The following is a 7,153-nucleotide window of genomic DNA, read 5'->3' on the forward strand; positions in this document are numbered from 1 at the left end:
AGAGAGAGAGAGAGAGAGAGAGACAGACAGACAGACAGACAGACAGACAGACAGACAGACAGACAGACAGACAGACAGACAGGTAGTAGGTAGGTCGGTAGATAAGTTGGTACACAGGCAGATAGATAGATAGGCAGACATATATATCCATATATATATTTATATACATGCATACGTGTATACATGCATATATGCACACACACGAACGTATATATGTAGTGTGATATCTTTAGAGAAACATACACCAATTTCATTACTCCGAGTTCCCCTACTGAGCGTAATCGTCAGAAGAGAATACAGCATCAGAGCGGTAAAATTTCTCCAGTCGAATCGATTTGGATTCCTCTGTAGATGTGTAAAATCCTCGTTCAGTTTTATTACCCCCCAAGTTACCCTTAAGACACAAGATATGAAACCATGAACAGCAAAATGATACAAGCTGAACTATAACCGATAAACGTCGTATTAACCGGTTATTGAGTTCGTTTTTGTCTCGTTTTGGTTTTGGTTTTCAAGTTTCCCAGTCTATGTGATCTCACAGACACATTACTAATTAACAAACTAATTATATATGTACGTATGAGTGTATATATATTTATATATGTATATGCGTGTGTGTGGTTGTGTTAGTGATTTTTTTTTTGTGGTGTATGCGTGCGAATGTACTGAATGACCGTGTTTACTAAATATATAGATATATATATGTGTGTGTGTTTACTGTATTATACTATACCATTCAAAATATACCATTTCACTTCCTTACGTCATGATCTGGAATTGTCTGCAATTTATTATTCATAATTTCGTTGATTGCATTATTTTTTAATTCTTTAATTTCGTTGTAATGATTGTCGTCGTCATCATCATCATCATCATCATTACCACCACCACCAATACCGCCACCATCATCATCATCATCATCATCATCAGCAGCAGCAGCAGCAGCAGCAGCAGTAATAGTAACAACAGTAGTAGCAGCAGCAGCAGTAGCAGTAGCAATAACTGCAATAGCGACAACAGCAGCAACAGTTGCAGTTGTAGCATAACACTGTACGATCTAGTATTTTGTCATGTTCCATATTTGTCGAAATGTTTTATTCATTGTGGTAGTAAAATCAAACCCGGCGTTCGATTTTACTTGGCCCCGTCAGCAAAAATCTTGTGAACTGCTTGGGGTCGTTTAGCTCTGTGTTAACTCTCGTCGATAAAAGACCCTCACCATCCCCACCATCCCCATGAACATCTGGTCTTTCTTATTTCTTTATTGCCCACAAGGGGATAAACATAGAGGGGACAAACAAAGACAGACAAAGGGATTGAGTCAATTATATCGACCCAGTGCGTAACTGGTACTTATTGAATTGACCACGAAAGGATGAAAGGCAAAGTCGACCTCGGCGGAATTTGAACTCAGAACGTAGCGGCAGACGAAATACCGCTCAGCATTTCGCCCGGTCTGCTAACGTTTCTGCCAGTTTGCTGCCTTTCTACGGGAGTGTACAATTTCGTTGTCCAATGTGTACCAGTAATATAATGGTTCTCCAGTTGTGTGGACTTCGAGATCCAGAGAAAACACAAAACATTAATGCTACAATTTCACACGAAAACTTTAGTTTTGTTTTTTTTTTTTTCTATTTTCTAATAGGCAAAACGCTTCAACGTTCGATTAGAAAATACAGAAAGTAATTGTTCATCTTGTTTTATTACACCTCTTTCACTGTCCCTTTCTTGATTCAGGCATTGATCTCCGGCCATACTGGAGTACCACATTCAGTATAATAAAATTTTAACATGTTTTGTAAGAGAGCATCCATTTTCTAGAACCTAAAATTGTACTTTTAAATATTCCCGGCCCACCGTTTGGCAACCACTGCAGTAGAGATTACAAATAGATTTGGCTGTTGTTTTTAATTGATCATAAATGTTCACTGTGTCAAGTTAATTAAACTTACCTTCATTTCACATTAGTTTTGTGCGTGTATACATGTGTGTGTGTGTATGTCATTATTCAATTTTCTACCAAGATTTTTTTGCCAATATAGAAGGAAATCTTGAAATAAACTGAAAGAAGAGTACTCATAGAGTGCAAACCTCCGCCGAGGCAATACGAACGTCCTCTCAACGGTTAACAAAAGATAATTTTTAAAATGAGAAGATCTGAAATAAACTCGTCTGCTCTCACAAACGAGAAGACTGAAAATGAACCCGTGCGCTCTCAAAAATTAAGTAAAAACACTGGAAAAATAAACCAAAATTCTTGTCCGGCCCGGATCAATCCAAAAATCTAATCAGTTTGCATTAGGCACGAGCTCAAACATCCCAGAAAATTTCATTCGAATCCATCCAGTTCTTGAGATATCTTGTTCATGGACAAACTAACAATCAAACAAACACGACTGAAAAACAATACCTCTGCCTTAGCGAAGGCGGAGGTAATAATGACACACACACACACACATATATTACACATACTTAAATATATATATGTGTGCGTATGTATACGACTAGTCGCTGTATAGTGACTGTAAAGAAACACTTATTCACAATTTATTTGCTGGGAGTGATACCATTGTAAAAGACATTTTACAAATTTGTCGCATAGTGAGACTGAACCATAGACCGCGTAGTCATGAAGTTCTTCGTAACCAAATAGCCATACATGTACCTTTGATGTACGTATTTTATTTTGTTTTTGTCCATATATTTATAAATGTTATACTATTTTACAGACGACCTTAAAATTATTCCTTTTATGTTCCGTTAGTTTTTCTAAGTTTTCAGTTTTTCTATCGGTGCCTTTATAGAACGGTTTCTATAACATGGACTTTCACCCACTTTTTCTGCAAATTTCTTTGTTTCTATTTTTATTCTTACTACAAAAATATCCTCACTTCATTCCAGAAAATATTTTCATCAGCAAGCATTGCCACAATGAAACGCCGGATATTTCTCTCTATCTATCTCTATCTCTCTCTCATAGCTGACGGAATTCTTGCTTCTAAAACTACAAATCATCTTTCAAGTACTTTATCATCCTATATCAACCAACACCCACGTGTCTTTTCTATCTGGTGTCTTACTTCGCCCAAATAAATGCATTAAATTTCTCTATAACGTCTCCAGACACGTCTACACTGTTCATACACTGTCTTCCGAACTATCAACCATTTAAATCTTCGTACACTCTCTTTCTCTCTTGTGTACTTATATACACACACGCTACACTATGTACATACCTACACATCCCTCTGTTACACATCAATTTTCTCTCACACACACACTCCAGCAGATATTGGTCAACAATCACGTTAGGGCAGCGGACTCGCGGTTTCGAGTCCCAGACCCGGCGTTGTGTGAGTTTATTGAGCGAAAACTCTTAAAGCTCCACGTGGCTCTGGCGGGGGGTAGTGGCGACTCCTGCTGTACTTTTTTCTTTCTTTCTTCCTATTTCCCTTGAACCTGTATTTCAAAGGGGCCAGCCTTGCCATACTCTGTGTCACGCTGAATCTCCCCGAGAACTACGCTAAAGGTACACGTGTCTGTGGAGCACTCAGCCACTTGTACGTTAATTTCACGAGCAGGCTGTTTCGTTGATTGGATCAACTGGAACCCTCGTCGTCGTAACCGACGGAGTGTCGTATTATATACACACACGCTACACAACGTACGTACGCACACATCCCTCTATTATACATTTTCTCTCTCACTCATACACACATTCCATCAGATATTGGCCAACAAACACGTCATCCCTTTTCCCCCACCAACAACCCACCTGCATTCACTTCTCTCACTGTCCAATCAAAATAGTCAACACTATTCTCAATATATCTAGTATATGTCAACTATTAACATTTCAACATCTCTACTGTGTAGTCAGTCACTCTATTATGTATTTCTATGAGTCAACAATGGCCAATTTAGAAATAAATATATTTTTAATCGTTATACACAAGTAGTTATCTAACTTTAAACTTTAGTAAATATAGCTTTGCCGTGAATGCTTTTAAGCTGATGTCTAAGCCCCCCCCTTCCTCCTACTCCTTCTCTTTCTGTCAGTCTCCCTCCCTCACTATTTATTGTCACCATTAAATTGATTACATTAAAATTGTTGATTATTGATTACAATGCTAATGTTTTTAATGGCTAAGGATTTTTTAAAATAATATTTACATCGTAACTCTGAGTAGAGATCGAAAATCCTTTACAATTTTTCTATTTGATTTTTCTCTTTCATCTGTTTATAACACAAAAAGACATATTTTCTACAATTTTCTCTCATACTCTGTTTAAATCTCTTCATTTCTCAGTCTGTAACTAATCATATATTTACATTCTTCGGTGTTCTACTTGGGTTAGATGTCTTTTCAGTTAGGTCTGTTGCTTTTATTAATTTTTTAAAAATCCTTTTATTTGTGTAGGAGGACGGCGATGCTACAGAATTGTTATCTTTCATTTTCCTAATTTTCCTGGGGTCTATAAATAAGTCGTAGTCAAATATTTGAAGTTTCTATAAATTGGCGTCACTCCCACTTTACGTTCTTACAACCAAGTTAGAAATTACAGTAGGCGAGATCGATAGTCACAACGGCAAATGACCATGAGTCTGTTTTGTTGATGACCTCTAGGAAAAAAGTAACATAGCCCCAGATTATTAAAAACATCCTCTTCGTTCACTACAACATTTTAATTTGTCTCCCTTGATTTTCGTGGCCAGAGATAATCATTATGATAATTAATTTTATTACGGGTATAATGTTACTGAATTAAAATGCCGTGGTTCATATGAAGAAATACGTTGGTGCTCACCTTATGTAATGATGATTATTTATGTTGAATTATGTTCTTTCTTTGGACGATAAATGAAATGATTTGTTGATAGTTCCATCTTAGTTACGTTGCTTTACGTCCAGTATTCAAATGTTGCGTGTTGAACTTGAGAATTGATCTTCTGAGGCTGATAAATCAGCAATAGAGAAGTGGCAGGGATCGTTCGTACCAATTATACCCAATGTAGCTTTGTACTTTTGTCCTAAAGCATCATCATCAATGAATAGTGCTATGAGTGTTTGCTTTCGCCTTGTTTTCAGACAGACAGACATATAGATAGATAGAATTAATCTCAAAATATAAACGAAGAAAAAACACAACAAACTAAAATCAACAACGTTAGGATGTAGTTCGTGCAAAGTATTAAAAGACGCTTACGGAAGGAAAGAAACGGTGTTTTATGTTTCGAGTAAAGCTCTTCTTCAGAAACAGGAGACAGAGGAAAGTCGAAGAGAAAAGGAAGACGGAGGAAAAAATCGCCAACAAACCACATGTAGTTACATTTTGAAAATGTATATATATATATAAAGGAAAGGTGTTTATATTTGTATACTTTTGAGGACGAAATCGCCTTCAGTGCGTTGGGCGTCGTCTACCTCATACCACGGGGGACATAACACCTGGTATTTTGGGGAATAAATTAAATTTTCTGTTTCTGATTACGTTCAAATTAGAACGCTTTCTTGTCAAAAAAGCATCTCTTATAATAAACGTAACTATACCGAGATCAATAAATATATTAATTAATTAATTAATTACTAAATGAACAAATTTAATTTCACTACAAAACTCACCTATTGTGCACTAAAAAAATCTAATAGAGTTAACAATGTCAGTTTGAACAATTTGAACGATAATATTAGCAACAACAACAACAGCTTCTTCAAACGAAAACAACAAACCAATTTTAATGAGCAAAATTATGGTTTACAGTGAGACAATAGAGAAAGAAAAATCGATTCGTTTGTTAATATTATTAGAAATAAGGACATACTGAGCATGTGTAACCTAACAGAGAAAATGTTTACCTAAGTAATCTCTGACCAAGAAAGGGAAGTTTTACATAAAGGACTTCACTCCAAGTTTAAATAGGGAAGAAGCTCATGTCTCTATATCTCTGAAAGCACAGAGATATTCCTCTCTTTAGCATCAACTAAAGATAGTTTTTGCTGGTTTGGGGAGCGATATTTTCATCAGTCCAGGCGAGACTGATGGAAACGTACGACTCGTTTCAAACTGAGATGGAAGCGAGAAAGCAAGGCGACCTGATGTGTCAAACTTACCAAAAGTGTAAAGCACAATACAGGAGATGATGCATCATGAGTTGGGGTGTCACCGAAATGACTACAAAAGACATGTACGTGTGTGAGCTCTGTAAGCAGACGGAAATTGCCATCATCTCCTGAAGACTGCTAGTCTATTTCGGTTCTACTCCTCGTCATGTATGAGGCTGGTAGTAGAGAGCAAAAATCTTAGTTGCTACGTGTGTAACAGTAAGAGCCATTTAAGTGTTTTATGAATCTTTGTGAAACAGAAAATAAGAGAACAGCGGCAGGTCACACTAATTGTTGTCCCCTGTTTGTAAAGAAACGGTCACTGGCTACAACAATTTGATGTTGTTTGGTCATTCAGAGGAGCAGAGATCTCCTTGTAGGGAAAATAGATGACGTTAGAAAATGAAGGTGTTTTGTTAATGAAAAAGAAACATTGCGAAAATATTAGAAAACCTATTCAGATGATAGACTGTTATTCGTGAATATTGGATACATGCGGTGGGTGGAATTTTGATGCACTACGTTCCAATACAAGGAATTACAGGTGAACAGAGACGTGAGGTGTTATGGCCCCTAACCTGGGGTGGCGTATTTCTCAGCTATTTTTCAGTAGCTTACTTTGTTTCATATATTTTGTGGAACGAATTTTTAACCATTTTTAACGTGGATTTACTAGTGAGTCTTAACGCATTGTTTGGAGTGTGTGTATGGCGTCTGTTTTGTATACCCATATGTAAATCTCCAAAAGTCATGTAATTATTTAGTGTTACTCTTATTTGAAACCGTAATAATATTGTTGCTGCTACAATGCTGTTGTTACTGCTATGTTTGTTGTTGTTGCGATAATTCTTCATACACTTGTTTGCAGCTCACACACACCATTTGTTGTTGTCATTGTCGACATATTTACTTTTAACCTATCGAAAAATTACATTAATATCCATTGATTTCATTGTTTCAGCCTCTCTCAATATCACTACCACCATCCCCTCTTCTCTTTTCCTTCCTTTCTCTCTCTCTCTCTCTCTCTCTCTCTCTCTCTCTCTCTC

The sequence above is a fragment of the Octopus bimaculoides genome, chromosome 12 (genome assembly GCF_001194135.2).
Source record: "Octopus bimaculoides isolate UCB-OBI-ISO-001 chromosome 12, ASM119413v2, whole genome shotgun sequence".
Classification (NCBI taxonomy): Eukaryota; Metazoa; Mollusca; class Cephalopoda; order Octopoda; family Octopodidae; genus Octopus; species Octopus bimaculoides.